The following is a 20597-nucleotide window of genomic DNA, read 5'->3' on the forward strand; positions in this document are numbered from 1 at the left end:
AATGTTTGTTTCCATAGCACCCAGGTGACATGGTTCTGTGCAACAAAGATGGAGCAGATAAGGCCTGCTGGGTTAAAAGAATGCATTAGCATAAGATTGCATCTTCAGTTCCATCAGATTCAGAATGCTGTTTATCCAACCAGATCTGTAAGTGTAGCTAAAGTCAAAAGAAGGGCTAACCCTGATGTTTCCAGGAGCTGAACATTGTTTTGCAGTCTGCAAGCTGTTGCATAGATATGTGCTATGCTTTGCAGCACGGGAATCTGCACATATCTGATCAGAATTTACAGATCAGGAAGTTGCACAGGACCTGTTGTACATGTTCCTTGCTAGGCATGTATTGAATTGAATGATACATTGATGGCATTTTTGGAAATAGTCTTGTCTACTTTGTTTTAGCCTCATTTATTATTGGAATACAGCCCAAAAATTCTGCCCAAGGCCGGAAAATGTTACCTATGAAAAGTAGACATTATGTTACAAATGCAAGTTCCTTGGGAAAGGTTAATGCTATATGTGTGTGTCCATGATCCTGTGTGGTAAGCTAAATACTTGGGGATTCCCAGTGAATCTTTGGGTTGACTCCAACATCTTGGAAAGTTTCCTGTCTCTGTGGTACTTTGCTTGGTCTATTTGAATGCCACTTTGACTTCTGAGTCTTAATCTTTAGCCCCAATTCCAGATCTGTCCTCAGATCCTGATTTCTCTTTAGTATTAGATACTATGACACATCATTGTCAGCTATCAAATACAGTACTGCAAAATATCACCTGGATATAAAACAATGAAATCAAATATTACTGTGTGTTAAATATGGATACCAAATATCCAAGTTACATCTGACTGCCAAAAGTATATTTGGAAAACATTTGACAACAACATACAAAAAAGTGGAAGATACACACACACACACACACACACACCTTAATTTCAGCCTTAAATTAGATATGCTTGGTTAAGAGCACCATACTGTGCATTATCCAATGACACACACCGATGCCAATTTGGAATATCCTTATTTGAAAACCAGTATGTGGTATCCGTTGTACACCAGAACAAGATGATCCATGCAATGAATATCTGCATTGATCGAGATAAAGCACAGCATATGTTGTGTCTGTTATCAAAAGTATTCTGATGGAACCAGCTGGCTGTGCCATCACAGCAGCCAAGTCACTGCTCATTGGGGTGGAAACTGCCATTGGCTAAAAGTGCTTTTGCTCTCCAGCACAACAGTAGGGGAGAAGAAAATAACTGGACCTTGATTCAGTCATTTGCATTAAATCAGGAAATTATGGTAGTCAACTGTGTGAGATTATGCTAGCCAACATTAAAGTTATGTTTTGAACATTATCAACTCAGGGAGAGGCTTCTGAAGACTGCAAGCAATAGTGATCCCGGCAGTTGCTACGCATCAGTCTCAATTGGTAGGGTGCTTGTCAGCTGCCACCAACTTGCAGTATAAAATTCTACAGATATGGGAATACCATTCCACCTACCTTCATATCAACCTATAACAGAGATATCTAGGGACTGGCAATGACAAGAACAGTTCTTGCCCAAAGAGTTTTTGTTAAGAGACAGATCAGGACACAAAACTAAAAATACTAACTCGGGGTTTGTAGGTAAACAAACGTTGGGATGTTAAACTGTGAAAACAACCCCTTGTTTTTTAAAACAGGAGACATAAGTCTTGTAATGAAGGGGGATGATGTACATTTTCCTATAGAGTTGTCAACTCAGAAGCATCCAAAAAACTGAGACCTGGGAATGGCCCCTGGTGATATCATTAATCATGATATATTAAGCATCACTTGCATTTGTTTAGAACATGTCAATCAAATTAAAAACACAAGCCTAGTAAATGATAAAATATATCTATTGTTGGGAATTTCTAAATTCTGTATTGAAGAGATTTCCCCACAGTTCTAATTTGAATTTAATTTCAAGCACTGCTTTTAACAAAGGTGAGAGTTGTAGACTAATTGAAGAAACGTTACAAAACAAAAAAGAGTTTTCTAAATGCTGCCTCTAGTGTGCTCATTAACTCCTTAAATGTTCCTCGCTGGCCACATTTGCTTTTTAGTCAAGTTGTGGAATCATCTTTCACCTCCCAAGTAATCATAAAAAGTGTATACTCAATTATTTTTATTGAAGGCCAGCTCTTTCTGCCACCGTGTTGTCATTTGGGTACTGGTGTTCTTTCGATAAACACATTACATTCTGCCCTTGGGGCCATATATTATGAACTATTCACAAACAATACCATCAGTTTGGAACATAACACCTGGAAGCCTGGTCATAGGAAGCAGCGCCATGTAGAGCTTTGTATAAATGCTATGCAAAAAGCAATCCGGGGGGGGGGGGGAATGAGAGGAGAAACTGGGACATTCTTAAACCATCTGAAAAATGGAATGCTAGAGGATTAAATGGAACAGTCCCTACCAAAACAGAACAGTTGGAAGGTATGTTCTACAGCTGTCAGTTGTGATGAAGAACACCATCAGTATTCAGTCTGCCAGTCTGATCAGCTTTTGTATATAGTTTGAGTATCCTTTTTCAAAAATACTTCTGACCAAAAGTGTTTTGGATTTCAGATTATTATTTTTTTTGAATTTTGAAATATTTGTATTTGCAGATATGTACATAATGAGATATCCTGAGGATGGGACCCAAGTTGAAACAGAACATTCATTTATGTTTCATATACACCTCATACATATAGCCTGAAGGTAATTTTATAAACACTTTTTATAATGTGGTGTGTGTGAAGCAAAGTTTGTGTACATTGAAAACAAAGGTGTCAATATCTCAGCTACACATCTGGACAAGTTTGGATTATGGAGTATTTGAATTTTGGAATTCTGGATCAGGGATGCTCAACTTGTATGAAATATGTGTAGGGTGTAGGTGGGTGGAATGTGGTCCTATGCCTACAGCCCTTCTATAAAGAGACAGTTGTTTATTTTCTGTGGCAACAGAACTTGCTAATGGGTCTGTCTGAAAGGCAAGGATTGGAGCTTTGGCCATCACATCTTCTGAAAGCAAGATTTGTTATAGGAGAGAGCAGGGGCAGTCCCTCCCCCCACCCCAGTAGACAATAGTCAGAAGGTACTGCTGTTAAGTGATGCCATCTTTACTTGGTTGTCAGTTTGTATTATCCCACAGCTAGCTAAAATGGCCTCCACTAGTAAACACAACTATTGTTTCCAGACAAAGATCATGAGAAAAGAAAAGAGAAATGTCAGTAGAAAAACAAATTCTAATGTTTAACTAGTTTAATCTTGCTAAAGTGATTTAGCACTTTGGCTATGACCAGGGACGTAACCAAGGGGGGGTTCTTGGGGTCCGGACCCCCCCTCCATTAGAAAAATGAATGGTGTGTGCTGCTGCGCCGCCGCGCCCCAGCTCCATTATAATGGTGGCACTTAGTCTGGACCCCCCCTTCCTAAAATCCTGGCTACGTCCCTGCTATGACACCATAAAAACAAAGAGGTCTCTGTGAAAATTTCTGAAAATCAGATGAGCATCAAGAGGCAAGTTCATTCTACCAAAAGGAAACATAAACACAGTCTATTGGAATAAAATTGGCCACAGGTTTTCCGGGAATGCCATTGAGTGAAGATAAGTTTTTGGAACCATTGTCCACGTGAAACTGAGACAATGAATTGGTGATCCCATTGTCCAAACCTGGAACGTGCCAAGCTGACAAGGTGATGTAAGGGGCTAAGCATGTAAAGACAAATCTCTTGATCATTCTCATGATCTTCTGTATCTGGATGATTGCCTGTTGATCAAAATGACTAATGCCTGATTGTCCCACCAAAAGAGCACCTTCCAATTCCTGAATAGGTCTTTCAAGATGGTGATGGCCACCAAGATGGGGAAGAGTTCGAGGAATGTGAGGTCCTTACTGCTGCTGCACTCTAACCAATCAGGGAGCCAGGCTTCCTTCTGCATTAGAGTGAACTTGTGAGTCAGAGTATGGCTCCCATGGGACCTGCCACATGGAAACCCCATTATAATGGTCCAGGAATCTGTGCCAGATCTTGAGATCCTCATTTACCCATTTCAGATCCTGATCCTCTGGGAGATCCTGAATTCCCACTGTGATCTTGGCCAACTTGGGTCAAGAGGGCCTACCTAGAAGGGGTGACAACCAGGCATGAGAAACTGATGTGCCCAGAAGGGCCTGCATCTCCTTGAGCAATGCTTTCTTGCAGCACAGCAGCCCCTTACCAATCATTCCTTCAGGGTTGAAGGTTTGTCCTCTGGTAATGAAGAGACTCTCTGCAGCAAATACAACTGAATCCCCAGATAAATTAGGGATGTGGAGGAGCCCTCAGTATTTCTGTGCTAGTGAGACCCCAAGTTCTATAGCTAAGTCCTGAAAGCTCTTCAGGAGGTGACTGCATTCCCTCATACCTGCCCTGCCTATCATGAGGAAATCATCCACAAGGAAAGTGAGGTGATGGGTGTTACAAAGAGTCCCTGACTTCGATTTAGCTGCCCACTCTAAAGTGGTGAATGTCTCAAAAGCTGTGCAACTGACTGAGCACTCCATGGGCATGAACTTATCATAATACCACTGCCTAAAGACAGAAGTTGTCTGGATGAACCAGAAGGAGTCTGAAGGCTGACTGGATAGAGCACTTAGCCATGAATGCCCCAGGGCTGCATGCTTGCACCAGGCAAATGGTGTGGTTGAAAGACATCCTAGACCATGCAGAATTGCACCATTTACCAAAGCTTCCTTGGGGTATGAGAAGTAATAGATGAACTTATATTCACCCAGAGCCTTCTTTGGAATGACACCCAGAGGGGAAACCCTTAGGTTGCTGAATGGAAGTGTGGCAGATGGGCCCACAACTTTCTTCACTCAGAACTCATTGTCTGCCTTCTGGGCCACCACTTCTGGATAGTCCCTGGCTGACGTGAGATTTCCTGAATAGAAAGCTACCCAAGGGCCCACTGCTGGGTTATGGAAACTGATAGAAAACCCCTCCCAAATGAACTGGGCTGCTTCCTTATTAGGGTAGGAACTGAGGAGGAGATGTAAGACATGCGACCAAACTGATGTGTGTACCACCCTGGAGCTGGTATGGTGGGCATACCACACTATTTGGAAACACTGTTTGAAGAACTGGAAAGTTTGGATACTCCCAGAGACATTTTTTTTCCTTTCTGTATAAGACCTAATTAGTTGTATTAAAGACCTAATGAGTTCTGATGGGAATTGGCTGGTGTGTGGGGTGCTCAAAAACTTCACAGCAAAGAAGCACATTTAGCAAGGTAGTCTGTGTATGTTTTTCTTGAACTCATTTAGCTTTTGACATTTATTCCTTAACCAATCTATAACATAGCTTCAGAAATCCAGATGTGAAATAACAGTGGCCACTAGTCCAGGAGGCTGTATGACAGCTACTGAAGGAAGAAATGCCTTAGGTGTAAATTAGAAATACTGGCTGTACAGTCATGTGCTAAAAAACCCCACATTGTATTTTATCTTCTTGACACTTTGCCTCTCTCTGTTGGCTTGCCTGTGAATTCATCATCAAGAACAGCAATCTGTGGGAAATATTTTCCAAGTCACTTTCCAATTCAGCTCTTGAGAAAGAAACACAGAATCAATCTAAAAATGTTTTAGAGCAAGGAGGCTACTGACCAGAAGGAAACAGAGGTGATGCAGGAATTGTAATGACTGGTGAGGAGGAGATTTGCTTGCAGTTAGGAAAAGTGGGAGGATTAACACAGAGACAAGATACACACACGATACACCAGGACTCATCTCTGAATTTCTGGGGCTCCGCCATAGAAATAAGGGCTCTGCTAGTCAAAAAGGATGGAAACCCCTGGTCTGTAGAGTCATTATGTACAGAGATCTTGTAGTACTTTTGAGACTAACTGAAAGAAAGATGTTGGCAGCATGAGTTGCCAACTCTGCCCACAAATTTATTCAAGAAATGTAATAACAGGACCTAGTGACATCACCCACAATATTAGTGGAATATTTCACATGCTCATACTCCAATATGATTTATGCCATGCTATGCCAGCAATGCCCTTCAGCACTTTACATTTGGAAAACAGGCCAGTCCCTGCACCAGATGATAAATGGATATAAATCAGACATTAGAAATGGGAATACACAAAAACCAATGGCAGAAGATTTCAATCTCCCTGGGCATTCCATCTCATACCCTAGAACTGCGGTCCTTGAACAAAAGAGCTACAATGGTAGATTGGAAAGAGAAACAGCAGAATTGTAATCTATCCACAAACTACAGTCCATCAACAATGGGTTGAACAAAGATAATGGTTTCCTGGCACACTACACACATTTCAACACTATCCTCATGGAGGCACTCATGACCTGTTCATCACATCACTCTCTGTTTCCCACACTCATGTATTCTCCTGACTTACAGGCTATATTTTCCACTGCCTTTGTTCACCAACGACCATTTATAAAACTGGACTTGCCACTTCATTTCCGCACACAAAGTAGAGAGATCTTATTGCACCTTTGAGACTAACTGAAAGAAAGAAGCTGGCAGCATGAGCCTACGTGGACTTAAGTCTACTTCTGCATATGCAATAGAATCAAATGCATCTGAGGAAGTATACTTAAGGCTACAAAAGCTCATTCTGCCAACTTCTTTCATTCAGTTAGTTTCAGAGATGCTACTAGATCTCTCTACTTTGTCTGATTCTATAGACTAACATGGCTATATCTTTGAATTCCATACACAAAGGATTTTGAATTTGAATTGAAATTCTTACACAATCATGACATATATAGGTCTGCCCCTGGCTTTCCACTCCACCAAATGAAGCTGAGGTTATGAATAGTTACTTGCTAATTCATTTTGCAACAACTATGGCATATCTGAGAGCCAGCATATTGTAGTGGTTTGAGTGTTGAACTATGACTCTAGGAAATTAGAGTCCCCAGTCAGCTATGGAAATGCAGTGGGCAAGTGGGCAAGTCACTTTCTCTCAGTCTTAGAGGGAGACAATGACACCCCCCCCAACTGAACATTAACTAGAAAATCCCATTATAGGTTTGCCTTAGAATCACCATAGGATAAAACTACTTGAAGAGACACAACACAACAGAAATATCTCTGTATTGCTATTGTTGTAACATAATGAGAGAGAATGTCATTCTTTTTTGCAGTGTAACTGTAACTATTTGAATTACCTTATAATTAAAGGATCTTTATGGCCTAAATTCCTTAGGTGAGTTTTGTAGGACAGACCAGTATTCTGATTTGTAAAGGAAGTAGATAACCTATTTTAGTTAGTTTTGAATATAAAGGTAGATAAGAGTTACTTTACAAATTGTATACTAATATTACTACTATTGTATACTACCTCTACAATTACACTACTTGGAACTGTTTGTTCTTGTTAACTGCTGAAAACTTGACTTCAACTTATGGCAACCCCATGGATGAGAGACTCTACTATCAACAGTCTGCTCAAACCATTCAGACTTAGGGTTGTGGCTTCCTTGATCGAGTCTATCTATCGGGAATCCTACTGCTTTTTACCTTACTAAGTGTTATTATCTTTTCTAGTGAGTCATGTCTTAGTTCAAAATTTTTCATACTTTGGCTCAATTAATAATCAGGATGGAGACTGCAGTCAAGAGATCAGAAAAAGGATAGGACTTAGAAGGGTGGCTAAGAAGGAAATAGAAAAGTTCCTCAAGTGTCAAGATACATAACCAAATACTAAAGTTAGGATTATCAATGCCATCTTATTTTTCATTTCTATGTTCTGTTGTGAAAGCTTGACAATGAAGAAAGCTGATCAGAAGAAAATCAGCTCATTTGAAATGTGATGAGCTGGAGAAGGGTTCTATAGATACCATGGACTGCTAAAAAACAAATGAATGGGTCCTAGAAGAAATCAATCCTAATCTCTCCTTAGAAGCCAAGATGTCAAAGCTGAGACTGTTATACTTTGGCCACATCCTGAGAAGACATAGCTCACTAGAAAAGATTATAAAGTTTGGTAAGGCAGAAAGCATCAGGAAAAGAGAAAGACCGCATTCCAGATAGAGAGACTCCATCAAGGAAGACATGGCCCTGGGTCTACCAGACCTGAGCAGGGCTGTTGATAACAAGATGACTTGGATGTCTCTCATTCATGGGATCACATTAAGTTGAAGTTGACATGATGGCAGTTAACAACAAAAAACATCACCCATCAGCACTATCGGGCAGGTGACAAAATGGCTGCTTCATATAGCAGATCTGGGTGTCACAAAAGGGCAGCACATTTTTGGTCTCTTAACTGGCAAAACCACCTCTAAATATTCTTTGGCTAAGGTAACTGTATGAAATTCATGGGGCACCATAAGTCAATAGGTAACATGAAGGCACATACATACAGTTTGTTATTACTCTATTTTAACTGCCCAAAAGGGAGATTTTGTGCCCCAGGTGTCATTTGCTGTCCCATGACAGGCAGCAGAAAGTTTTGTGAGTGGTTCTGTCTTTCAGTATCACTAACCAGAGAAACATGGAAAATGACTGTTTCTGATATACTTTCATCTGACAAATTTGTTTAATTCACTTTACCCATAAATTGCCTTCTTTTTCTGCCCTCATCTACATTCTAAAGAACCTTTTAATTTTTTTTAATGCTGCAGCTGCCAAAAACATGTTTTGAAATCTCAGGAAACATTATAGGAGGCTTCTGAAATTTGTTGTCAGCCTTTTCTATATAATGCACAATCACCACAATTTTGAAGAGTATTATACATAATAATGATCAGAATGAGAACTGTCTTTTACAGGGAAAAGCAAATGACACTGCACCTGTTAAGTTAATTTATTGACTCTTCAAATGCAGATATGGTTCAAAAGATTCAGCGTTTGTCTGTACTGATTCTTTGTTTTGCTCAGCACTGGTTTGTGTTTTGGGGCTTTTGTGTATCCCCCCCCCCTTTCTAAGTGTATTTTATATACACTTATCTGTGCTGAAAATTCAAAAACCTATTAAGATTGCCTGATCTATCTTGGAAGCGCAGGTAGCTATCTCAAGAAATGTTGCTGTCCATCAAGTCATTTTGGCACCTGAAAAAGAAAATCTCACACAAGTTCCTTTTCTTCTTCCAAGCAGTAAAAGCACAAACACAATAAACCAAATGATTGACAATTTGATGGCCTTTTTCACATGAACAAAAATCTTCTGTCTGAGGCAGCCCCCTAACTGTGCTTGATGGCAAGGCTGGCTTTGAAAGCATATATTTTTTCAGTCACGCAGATAGGGTTCTTGTTTGTTCTTCAGCTTGAAAAAATTACTATTTGGACTATAGTTTCCAGTATCCTCTATCCAGACTGGCTGCTGACCATGCTAGATGGGGGATTTTGAGAGCTATTTTACAAAAAATATATATCTGGGGGTAGGAATGGTTGTCACGCAACACAATATAGCAAAATCGAAAAAATCTCTCACCTTTATAGAGCCAGTCAAAAGGTGCAAAATACGTTTTTGAAGCTCATGGGTTTCTTTATCAGGCATGGATGTTAGTTGTCATTAGGGCAAGAAATGTGATGAAGAAGTATCACAAAGCTGCATCTTTCTTGGGACGTTAAAGCTGAATTTAAGATGGTGGTAGCATCCAAACAAAAAGAAAGCAAGCAAGAAATAATTTTTTCAAACTCGTACTTGTTTTTCAAAACTGATGGGTGAGTAAAAGTTTAGTGCCATATGTTGGTTCTTGAATTTGTTCTGGATGCTGTAGCTCAGCATGTGGAGTGGTACCAAAGGGAGAGAAGGGCAGGCCAGCTCCATCAGGCCTTGCCTGAAGAAAGAAGGCCCCCACCACTGTAAATATAGGGATGCGGTGGCTTAGTGGTCAAGACCCCAATTCTGGTGATTGGAAGATCTGAAAGTTGGCAGTTCAAGGTATGAGTGCTGCATGATGGGGTGAGCTCTTGTCACTAGTCCCAGCTTCTGCCAGCCTAGCAGTTTGAAAGCATGCAAATGCAAGTAGATAGATAAGTACCACTTAAGTGGGAAGGTAACAGTGTTCAGTGCAGTCATGCTGCCCACATGACCACCTGAGCAGTCCTCGGACAATGCTGGTCTTTGGCTTAGAAACGGAAATGAGCACCGTCCCCTACAGTCAGTTATGACTAGACATTAATGTCAAGGGACTACCTTTACCTTTACCTTTAATCAATGTACAAAAGAAAAACAAACAAACTTTAACCATTTAAAAAAAAGAGGGGAACACTGTCAAAATTCATCGGCTTAAAAGACACATATATTACTGAATAGATTTTTCTGATGTTGTATAGCAGTCCTGCAATAATAGCTTTGATATTAGCAGTACTGTCTAATCTTTAACTGGCTTGTAAAAGTCAAGATTTTGTGTTCAAAGATTAGAATAGCAGCTAGTAATCAAAGCTATACACCATTAATTTATCTAAAATCATTTCACCACTTTCTTTTTAATTGAAACATGGAATTCATTTCCTAAAATTTCTTTGAATGTTCTGACTCTAGATATGTACATATCAGATTCACCTGGGTCACTGTTAATGGTTTTAAGTCACCATTTACCATAGTGTAATATGGTATAGTAATCTTCTCTGTTGCACATGGTGGAATATTTCTTTGTTTTATCTGTGAGAATATATCTGGAGCCTATTTCTCCTGTTCTAAGATGTTCAGTAGGTAGGTAAGTTAGTGGGCAGCTAGGCAAACAGACAGACAGATGATATCTTCTTACTTATTAAAGCAGTCTACAGCAATTTAACAGTGCTATGCTATGCAGGTTTGCTTACAAGCCTGACTCAGTTTGATGGGATTTACCATTAAAAGATTGCAATATTGTTTTCTGTTTCATATCCTGTAGGTAGTCTATCGACCTGTCAGATAGCAGGGCTTCATTTTGGAGCATGTATTTGAGCTGATTGCTTGGATCCAGGATATTAAGAAGGGTCACTGTCCCTATCACCAGCATTGTTTGAACAGTCTTAGATTAAGAGAGAGTAAAATCTTCAACATTTCACAGATGAAAACTGGGACACATGTGGTCAAACAACATCAAAGTGTGGTCATGATGGCAAAAGTTATTCATGAGGAAGAACACAAGGTAGGAGAGGCTGCGGCACTTTGCTTTTGCCTTTGCCTACTGGGAAGGGCACAATTCTGTTCACTCGATTCACAGAATCAGAATTGGCAGACACCACAAGCAGCAGTGTCATTGGGGGATGAGTGGTGTGTGTGAAAGGTGGGGCAGACTGGGGGACACTGAGTGACACCCCAGAGGACGGGTGAAATGTGGTTAGGCACTTCTCATCAATAGGTTCAGGAGGGGCAAGTGCTTGCTCTTCCCAGATGCTCAGTCACCAAGCTGTCTCCCTGGAGAGAAGCCCTGTGATGGAGCAGCAAGAGAGGTGAGTGCCTTTCCTAGCTGCTCTGCTGTGGGGCTTTTTCTTTGGGGTGGAAGCCTGGAGATGGAGGAGTTGGAGGGGTGAAGCATGGCCCTTTTCTCCTCTCCTGCTGCCTCACTTGCTTGGCCACCCTGGGCAGACAGCCAGGCGGCTGGGCAAGGAGGTAATGGAGTGAGTGGGGAGGGGTCAAAAGGAGAACGGAAACCATCAGGGAGGGGGGCAGCCAGGTGAGCGGGGTAAGTAGCTGGGGAGGGGGTGCAGGTGAGCAAGTTAGTGGGAGGGGTGTGGCAGCTGTGCACCCCCTGGCAACACTCCACAAGGTGTCACCATAGGTAGTGATTCCACCACACCCAAGGCAGAGTATTCCACTGTCAAACAGTTCTTACTGCCAAGGTGTTCTTCCCAATGTTTAGATGAAATCTCTTGTATTGTTTAAATTTAAACAGATTCTTTAAATCGGTTGCTCCATGTCCTAGTTTCTGGAGCTGAAGAAAACAAGCTTGTTCCATACTCAATATGGCATGGTTAACATGTCACCTCTTACTTTCTCTTCTCATAGAGTTGGAAGAGATAACATGGGTCATCCAGTCCTACCCCCTGCCATGCAGGAAATTACAATCAAGGATCAAAGAGCATCAAATTCTAGGGGGAAAATTCCATCTGTTTATCAAATAAACGTCTGCCAAGACCAAAAGATGAACTCTTTTTCATCTAACCATATCCATGCAAGTACTTTCGCCCACACCAGTGGCATCATGAGCCATGGTGACTCACTTTCAAGTCTTGTATTCAAATTATGAATTTTGTTATATATAGTAATGGTTGCTAGATTAATAATACAAAAAAAAATGGAAATTGGAAGAAGAATCAGTACAGACAAACGCTGAATCTTTTGAACCAACAATAAATAAATGGAAAATGAAGGTCATATGAGGGAATTGGACATCATGACATCCTTAACAATAGGTTAATAAACAAAACAGAAAATTAATGGTTTACTTTTGGAAAAGTATTACAGATATAAAGGTTACTCAGTGGAAATTTTAAAGCAATACTGAAAATATAGTTAATACTAACTTTAGAGGGAAAGTTAACAATAATGCTATATTCTCTGGTTGCTTATTGTTTAATTTTGGCGTAAGTGTTTTATTGGAATGAAGAATATTTAAGGATAAAAATAATCTACTAAAACAAAATCATACAAGAGAACACATATTTACTCAGCAATAGATAACTATTAACTGTTTAATTTTATGGAAAAGTTATTAGTGTAAGCATTAAGCTAAATATTTAATATGTAAAAGATGATGGATATCTACATTTAAATGATTAGAGAGGTTCAATGGTTCAAACTCTAATCGCTCTCATCTAATGAGATACTATGGGAAGTATTAAATTTGACATATTTGTATTTGGATGTCTTTATTATTATTAACATTATTCTTTAAGTCAAGATCATTTACATTTCTGTACTTGTCTTCTACAATGTATGACTTTTAAATGTGAAAATAAATTTTAAAAAAGTCTTGCCTCCAAATTATTCTTGCCCTCACATCCAGAATAGTGTGTGTGTGTGAGTGTATGGGGTCTATGTTTTAAGTTTAAATTGCCGTTACCAGTATTAAGGGCAATGTGCACAGGAGAAATGGTGGGATCAAAAGGCAGTTTCAGTATTGAGTATGCAGAGAGAGCAATATCTCCAGCATCAGCTAAAGGACAGTGAGCTTGCCTCATAGAACAACCACACCTTGGACATGGGAGCAACTGGGGGTGGAGTGCAAAATGTGGGCATTATGCCCATATAAAAATTTCTAAATTTTTTGAAATTACTACTGTGCTAGAAATTTGGGGACTGAAGGAAAATTTCATATATGCGGTGGATACTTTTCTTTTCACACACACATATTTTCAAGCAGTGAATGGTTGAATCCATGGAGAAAGAATAATTGAATATGGAAGGTTGGCTATACTTATTTTATAACAGCTGCATCATTAGTATGTAACCACTATATAAGGGGCACCATTTTACTGTGCCTTTGTATTTAATGGGACTTGAACATCCATGGATTTTGGTGTTTATGGGGGCTGGGGTCCTGAAGCCAAACCCCAGTGGGTTCCAAGGGCCCACTGTATGGCCTTTTGAAAGCAGTCAAGTGAGAAAGAGGGGGAAGCCAAATAAAGAAGAATGGTAGTATGTTTTCAATCTCATTTTCTTAGAATTTACCTCCTAATTTATCAGAAAATTATACCTGGAATAATAAAAAAAGGGAACTGTCCTAAAATGATTATATTTCTAAGAACTCGCAGTGGGAACATCATGATGTGGCTTTCTGCAAATCAGGATGATTGGTTAGGCTGTCTTATTTCTAAAGCGGGGGCATGGATTTCAGCTCTTTGTTTATTATTTTTAGCAGGCTAGGAAGTGTTTTCTTTTAAGACTGCCCTAGAGGAGACTGAAGACTCTTAATTCTTGACAGGTTATTAAGGGCAGGATATTTAATTGCATTTGGAAGAAATAAGATTAGCCACACACAAAAAGGAATTAACCTTCTTTTTATTCAGATGTTTTAAGCTCTCAGAAATATTTAAAAACATATTGCTTCCAGGTTTTTTCCCCCAGTCTTCCATTATTTGCTAACTGACAGCACTAACTTGAAAAATGGTGTTGCTCCTTTCCAGAGTTTAGGAAAGTTATGGATTGATTTGTTTTAAGAAAAATTGGCTGTGATTCCAAAGTTCCAGTCCAGCACAATGGCCATAACTGAGGGCAGATCCTGGAGATTGTAGTCCAAAAGAATATACATTCCAGGTTCTGCCTCTTGCTAGTCACCTCCCACCCAGTTACTTTTAGCCTTTCTGAAATAGATTATTAAACAGTTTTCTCCTGTGCACGTTGCCTTTAATACTGATAATGCCATTTTAAATTGCATGCACACAAAATTAAAAATGTGAACGGAATAGTAACAATGGCATCATCTTCCCACCCTTGACTGCAACAAGTTCTTTCTTTTACCATCAGATTGCCAGAAACTGGGAAAGGATGAAAGAAGATGGATTAAAGTGCTATTGCTGGCCTGTTGAGAGCATCCTTTTCATTTAGTAGATGTCTATGGGTGATGAAGTCTGGAAGTCAGTAAGGCTCATATTTCATTTGCCACTATATGCATGTAACCAACAGTATCTTCTTTCTTCATGCCCCAATATTCTATACAATTAATATTCTTCCTTCCTTCAACACTCAACATGCTCATTATTTTCTTTCCCAAGGAATGGAACCCATGTGTATGGCACTGTAATTTGGCCATCCCATTGAATCCTCTGACTTCCAATGGACCTAGTTATGACAGCACTAAAATAAGAGTTGTGGAATGAATATTCATCAACCTGAATCCCAATGCATACTGCTAGAAGCAGCACGGGTCCAATTCATTCTTGTAGTCACTTTCTTATATATTATTCATATTTTCCTAACTAGGTTCTGTTTTCATCTCCTCTAAACAAGACACTGTGTGATGTGATTTTAGCATTCTGCTGAAGCAGGATTACATGTTGTGCTGAGATATACTGAAAGTTGGAGTAAACTTTTTTTTTTACTTTCTTTCAATTACTTAACCTGGTGTATTCACTAAACTGGAGGGCAGTCCTCCACTCCCAGTGTCACACAGGTCGCAAACTATGATAGTTGGCAGATGCAACTAACTCAAAGCCTTATCTGCAGTTAACTTTCTGAAAAAAAGTGAGAGTTATTAACTATTTGAGTACCAAATGCCTGTGAACCATGGTTTCAGAACATGGTTTACTCAAAGTATTGCTATTCCCTGAACCCTCACTGGATTCTATCAATTGCTTAGGGAGAACAAGTGGGCCCTGCCATTAGGCAGAATGAGGCTGTCATTTCAGACAGCAGACCTGGAGATGGCAGTGACGGCTCCCTGACCGTTCCCATATCTCAAGTGTGCAGGCCTGTGCGTGTCACATTGCCTTTCCTCAGACCTCAACTTGTTTGCTGCTGTTCTTGACTCTGTTGTGGAGTGCTATCTTATTCCACTCTTGTGGTAAGATTTAGCTGTCAATCCAGTCAGCTTCTGTACACAGAATCGAAGAGCTGCCAGCGTGTCCCTCTTCTTCAGGCAGCAAAATGTCTTAGCGCAGCCCTGTATGCAGCCCATTGAGGAAGTAATATTGCATTAGTGAATGCTGGCGTCTGCTAGAGGATTGCTGTCAGCTTATTCACTCAGCAGAAAATATCCTTGCTTTTCCTATTTCCATCATTTATGTCATGTACACTAGTGAGAAGAATGGGTATATGCCAAATAGGGTGGAATCATTTCCTCAGAGGTCTTAATAAAGTTGGTGGAGCCTCTCCCATCCCAGCATTACTGATACTGCTAGATATTGCCCTGTTTAGTATTGCCAGTAGGTTTGCCAGATCTCAGTGTCTGGCCTTAAGTCTTCCATTTTTGTGGGTCATCTTCAGGCAGGAGACAAAGATGCAGATTCTCCAGCTTTGATGGGCTGAGCTTGAAGCAAGTAGGGAGGGCTGTGTGCAAATCTTGAATTTGGGTAATAGAGCAACAGTATACTACAATCTTCAAGGCATTCCTGTTCTATTGCTGTAACTTGAAAAGACTCTGTTGTGGTGCTGAAATGTTCTCTTCTACACAGACCATTAAAGGTACAGGAGCCCTATCTAGTTTTCACACTGGCAACCCCAGCCCTGCTTCAAAAGATTAGTGAGGGAAGCTCTTGTCCATTTGGAACAGAGTTGCCCTGCTACTTTCAGACCATCGAATATCCCTTTGAAATTACTGAACTGGGAGACTGATTCTTTGCTGAGCCAGGGAGTAAATCCATGGGCATCTGTGATGGTACTTCATCAGTAGATAATGTATGTAAAGTGACATCTTCTGGCTCAGATCCAATATTTAATCCAAACTAGAGGAGACCCATTGAATCTTCCAAACTCTGTAAATCATTTTTTTCCCCTTTTTATTAAAGTTTATTTCACATTATATAATCAGGGACATAGCCAGGATTTTAGGAAGGGAGGGGGTTCAGACTAAGTGCCACCATTATAATGGGGCTTGGGTGCGGTGGCGCAACAGCACACACCATTCATTTTTCTAATGGAAGGGGGGGGGGTCCGGACCCCAAGAACCCTCCCCCCTTGGCTACATCCCTGACATAATACATCATACATATTTATTTCACAGCATATTATTATATTTTCCCTTAATCCCTTCTTTTCTTTACTCATAAATGTTTACATTCATTTCAATTTCTTAACATACTTCCTTTCCCATTAATAACCGGAATTATCTATACCTCTTTTACCTTCTCCATCTTCATTTTCTTTTCATGTGACTCTCGTAATCCATAAGAAATCCTAATATTTACCTCCCACACTTCAAATTTGCGTATATTACACTGCTTCATATCTGTACTGGAGAGAGACCTGCATCTGTGATCAGCACTCTTTAATGTTCTCCCTCCTTTATATTAACTCATTCCAAAAGTAATTTTAGTTCAACAGGGTTTCCCCTTAAAACAAAACTCTTATTCTTTGTACTTAACGTCCACGACTTTATCCTTTCATCCTTCAAGCTTATGACTATCACATACTATCATATTAAACAAAATGTATTAAGAGCTTACAGTCTATCATTAGCAAACTCGGTAAATCAAATTTTAAGTGTAATTGGGTTTGTTCTAGGTGAGACTGTCTAATGGATTTAGGCCTCTATTTCTAACTTCATTTTATTGCTACACTTGTGCCATAGGATAAATGCTGAAGTCCTACAGCCCTCTGGTGGTATGCCACAGACATGATCTTTATGTAGATGGATGTATTTCATTTTTAGCAGAAACAGGTCTTCCACACTTTCCTAAGAGTAAGGGGTTGTTCAGAATTTTGTTTTGTTGCTGATTAGAATTTATCAAAATTTACAAATCTCTTCATATTTTATGAAGAGGAAGGGATTTACAATGTTAAAATATTCAAATAAAACTGACAGATTTGGTTATCCGGGTAGAGGGCTTTGCCTATTTCCCTCTTAACAGTCTTAATTTGAAACCCCATGTGTTTACCCATGTTTCTAATGGTAAATTGGTACTGTGTCCACTCTTTTTTCCTGAGCCATATATGTCAGGCAAGCTTGTTGTTGTTGTTGTTGTTGTTGTTGTTGTTCAAGTTGTTTCTGACTTATGGTGACCCTAACACGAAGCTGTCACTGGGTTGTCTTGCAAAATTTTTGCAGGGGGGGGGGTTTACTATTACCATCTTCTGAGCTTCTCTATGTTAGGGGATAGTTATACCTATTAAATCAGGCTGCTGCACATTGGAGAGAACTTTGTTTCAGTTTCTTCTTGAATAATTTATCAAATTCAACAAACTTCTCTGCCCCAATGGCTTGCCAAATTTCACCACTGGGTCCATCTTGCTCCACAGTGCCTCTTTGCCAGTAGGTCTTGTATCCTCAGACACAATCTACCTAGCCTTGTAAGCTAAGATCTTGTACCTGACGTTGCCCACAACTGAAGCTGGGACCATGTGAATCTATTGAGCTTAGCTTTGAGTTATATTGACATGTTCTGTAATATATATATTTAAAAAATTAGTACCAATAGTCCGGGAGAGCCTTTGTGGTGTAGTGGTTTGAACATTGGACTAGGACTCTGGACATCAGAGCTAGAGCAGGGTTCATTTCCCTGCTTGACCATGGTATACCCACTGGGTGACCTTGGGCAAGTCACACTCTCTCAACTTCAATGTCAATCCCCTCTGAAGAAACATGCCAAGAATATCCTATGATAGGTTCATCCTATGATAGGTTCATCAGTAATGAATTGAAGGAACACAGTAACAGCAAACCTATAGTCTGCTAAGTGTTGGGCATGAATCAGATAGAATACAGGCACACCACTATTAATAAAGCCTCTGACGCAAAGCTCTTTTTAAAAAAGACCTTTTATACCCACCCAGCCCCACTTTTGCTTCTCACCCTCTGACGGGCTGGAAGTTTTTAATCAGCATTCTCATTGGGAAAGGTGATTAAGGAAAGACGTAGAAACAGCTTTTCAATTTCTGGTTGCAGCAGCATGTCTGCAATAAATAATGTAATAAAGCTTGCGCTAAGAAAGAATGGGATTCTACTCTAGCTGATCCTATGGTAGCTCTGTGTATCTGCCTACAACAGGCAAGGTAAGGAGCAAGGTGATTTATTTTTTTAAAAAAAGCTTATAAATCTTATAAATAAAAGCTTTTATACATTTATAAAATCTTATAAATAAAAAAATTATAAATCTGGTCTCTGAAATAGAAATCATAAGGAAAGTGAAGGCTGGTGAAAGAAAAAAATCATCTTTCAATAAGTTTTAGGAGAAGCCTTCAAGTGATTTCTAGAAGGTTCAAAATGTTTTTATTTACATCTGTTATGCTTACCTGGATGTTTCATTTCCCATGCGTATAGTATTAGTTTTAAATAAAAAAATTTGCTGAAACATGTTGACTTGCCTTTCTTTTTTGTTGTGTAGGAACCCACAATGCAGTGGCTTAGTGGTTAAGACACCAGTTCTGATGATCAGAAGATTGGAAGGTTGGCAATTCAAGGCCCAAGTGCCACACGATGGGGTGAGCTCTTGTCACTAGTCCCAGCTTCTGCCAGCCTAGCAGTTTGAAAGCATGAAACTGCAAGTAGTTAGATAGTTACCACATCTCAGTTGGAAGGTAACAGCATTTGGTAGAGTCATGCTGGCCACATGATCACCAGGGCAGTCATCAGACAATGCTGACTCTTCGGCTTAGAAACAGAGAAGAGCACCACCCTCTACAGTCAGTTACGACTAAACAACCATGTCAAGAAACTACCTATACCTTTTGGAAACCCATTCCTATTCTTTCCATGCTATTTCTGTCTCTAGTATCAAACATTCTGTTAAAGAAGTACAGTGGACTCTTGATATCTGCTAGGGTTTGGTTCCAGGACCCTGATGGGCACCAAAGTCTATGGATGCTCAACTTTGATTATACAGTTGGCCCTCCTTATACATGGATTTTTTATCCACGGATTTGAGCATACATGGCTTAAAAATATTCAAAAAAAATATAAATTCCAAATAGCAAACCTTGTTTTTTACATTTTATATATGGGACACCATTTTGCTTTGCCATTATATTTAATGGGACTTGAGTATCCATGGATTTTGTTATCCACGGGGGGCCCTGGAACCAAACCCCAGCGGATAACAAGGTCCCACTGTATACAATAGTATAGAAAAATGGTGTCTCTTATATAAAATGACAAAATCAAAGTTTGTTTTTTGGATTTTCAAAAAAATATTTTCAAGCCCTGGATGGTTGAATCAGTGGATATGGAGGGCTGAATATTTTGCATAGAAACACATCTAGTTTGTTAACTCAGATATACCTATATAGCCATTGTTTTGTAACCCTACAGAGTCTTCAAACCACACTTCATGGAGAGCCCTGGCATCATCAAGTATCATCCTCCTCAGGCAGCTTCATCATCCCTGCCCTTGGATCCCACTATTGATGGCTGCTCTTCTAGTGTTACATTGGAGAAATTAAGGGGAAATTAAAATGGCAGCCAGCAGCCCCAGCCAAGTGCATAAAATTACCAAGGGCTTAAGGAATACTGTTGAAAGAGCAGGATGAAGCTTGAGAGAAGAGGGGGAGTGAAAACCCATCAGGGAAGATGGTTGAAACAGGAGAGGATCAACTGGATAGTGGAGCCATCATGCTTTACGCTCACTTCTGTAGCAATAGAGTCACAGAGTCATGCAAGATCGTAAGATGTGGTCTCCCCACCCAGTTTATTGAAGAGACTTTTCTGATTTAGTTTTACAAGACCCATGTGTATAGGAACACAGGACACTGCCTATATTGAGTTAGACTATTGGTCCATCTATCTCACTATCCCTGGGAACAGCAATCCAGTACATCGAAGACCCAAGGATGGAACATAGCCTTTTGCCTGCAAAGCATGTACTACTCCACCATTGAACCATGAAGATAGTTACCGAGCTAAATTACACAATGTTTTCCAAATTGTAGCTTTTCAGATGTTATGAGTCTGGAACTTGCAGAATCCTTCACCACTGGCCATTTTGACTGGAAGTCTGGGAATTGGTCCAGTAGGTTCTGTATGTGGTCTTTGA

Source organism: Sceloporus undulatus, chromosome 1 (genome assembly GCF_019175285.1).
Source record: "Sceloporus undulatus isolate JIND9_A2432 ecotype Alabama chromosome 1, SceUnd_v1.1, whole genome shotgun sequence".
NCBI lineage: Eukaryota > Metazoa > Chordata > Lepidosauria > Squamata > Phrynosomatidae > Sceloporus > Sceloporus undulatus.